The sequence below is a fragment of the Coenobita brevimanus genome, chromosome 8 (assembly GCF_032717465.1).
Source record: "Coenobita brevimanus isolate Jiangsu-jjx chromosome 8, ASM3271746v2, whole genome shotgun sequence".
Classification (NCBI taxonomy): Eukaryota; Metazoa; Arthropoda; class Malacostraca; order Decapoda; family Coenobitidae; genus Coenobita; species Coenobita brevimanus.
This window is the reverse complement of record NC_136961.1, coordinates 27,815,063-27,816,984: the sequence shown is the minus strand read 5'-3', so window position 1 is coordinate 27,816,984 and position 1,922 is coordinate 27,815,063. Positions and strand designations below refer to the sequence as shown.

Here is a 1,922-nt window from a genome sequence, read left to right as displayed (position 1 = left end):
TTTTTTCTGGCTATATGGGCTTAACACACCAATATAAGATCAGTGGCACTAACAAAAGTAATCACTAAGGCCAGATAGTTGGTTGAATTGAGCGAGGATGATGCCATCTACCTCTGAAATATTTGAGGTTACTGAGAGAGCAGAGCAGCTATGTGCTAGTGAGCCGATTTTGGATATTTTTTTCTGGCTAAATGGGCTTAATACATCAATATAAGATCAGTGGCACTAACATAAGTAATCACCAAAGCCAGAAAGTTGGTTGAATTGAGTTAGGTTGGTGCCACTCTACTTCTGAAAACTTTGAGGCTAATGAGAGAGCAGAGCATCTGTGAGCCTGTGAACCAATTTTGGATTTTCTGGGAGGGTAAATGGGCTTAATACATCTGTATAAAATCCCTGGCACTAATATAAGTAATCACCGAAGCCAGAAAGTAGACTGAATCGAGTCACGTTGGTGCCACTCGACCACTGAAATCTTAAAGGCTACAGACAGAGCAGAGCGGCTATGAGCCTGCTAGGACTCACTTGTCTCCCGTAATCCTAAATCAGTGTTGTAAGTGCAGCGGAGATATGTCTGAAGTTAGCAAGATACATTTCCTTTCATTTTAACTTTACGTGCTTGCTATGGCTTCTCAGTGCTGCAGGATGTAGATCTATGTCACCGGCATATTTGAAGGGAAAGTAGCTCTACTTCGCTAGCATGGTGCGGATTAAGGCAAACCTCCAATAATAACCCACCATATCCAGGAACCATACCACGTTGAGTACACCGCTTCCCGTCCAATCAGCGAAGTTAAGCAACGTTGGGTCTGGTTAGTACTTGGATGGGTGACCGCCTGGGAACACCAGATGCTGTTGGCATCCCTACTTGTCAAGTGGGGTTGGTGGAGGATTAGTGCCCCTCCCTGTAAAACAATTAACTCTAAGCCCTTGGCCACCCCGTTTGGGATACATGGCGTCTGGCAATGAATGAATGATGAATCCAGGAACTTATGCAATTCCTTTGTTCTTGGGTTTCCAGAAGTTAACAATTGCCTCAACTATAGCATTAGACGGCCATACTTTATCTAATCTTACCATATAGCCTAAGTACTGAACCAGGGACTTTACAAAGTCGCACCTTTGCTAGGTTGATTCCTAAGTCAACAGATGACAGTCTCTGCTGCAAGGCATCTAGCTGGATCAGGTACTCCTCCCAGGAGTTACTGAATCTATCCGAATCAGTTTATGTGACACATCCCTTGATATCATTAGTAAGTTTGTTCATTAGCTTCTGGAACATGGCTGGAGCATTTTTCTTACCGTATGGCAAGACTTTGGATTGGTAAGTATGACCACCAGCCACAAAAGAGGAAATTTCTGATCCCTTTCTGTAACTGGGACTCGCCAATATTCCACCAGTAATTCAATACTAGCTATGAACTTTGCACTGCGTATATCATTGTCAATGCAGTCATCTGCTCTAGAAAATGGGTTGGTGTCAGTTTTAGTGAGAGAACTGACCTTACAATATTAACCCGCCGCGTGCCAGTGCCATTTTAAAACGGTCTGATATAATTCTGCAGCCAGTGCCAGTGCCGTTTTAAAATGGTTTAAAATAAAAAACTTCACTGTAACTGCATTTTCAAGATTCGCGGGTAAAAATTGGCAGGCATGTAAGGTAATTGTTCCTCTACCATCCCCCAGGGTGTCAAGGCCATACACTCACTCGCTCCCCTCCCCCATGCTTGCTCTGTCTCACTCTGCCTGTGTGCCTTATCCAGTGCTGTACATAGTGAAGGCATTTTGTAAATATTTTCATGTAAGTGTTAGTTGTAAATATTTTCTTGTAAGTGTAACGACTATATAGTGAAGTCAAGTTGTAAATACCTTCTTGTAAGTGCCAGGATTGTACGTAATGAAGTCAGGTTGTACCTATCTTC

General features: G+C 42.9%; 1 non-coding gene across 1 annotated transcript; it reads left to right on the top strand.

Annotated features, from left to right (window-relative positions):
- The first annotated feature begins 742 nt into the window (after window positions 1-742).
- LOC145409004 (5S ribosomal RNA) lies at window positions 743-861 on the top strand. Its single transcript, XR_013899033.1, has one exon. It is a non-coding gene; the product is annotated as a 5S ribosomal RNA (ribosomal RNA).
- Window positions 862-1,922: the final 1,061 nt, after the last annotated feature.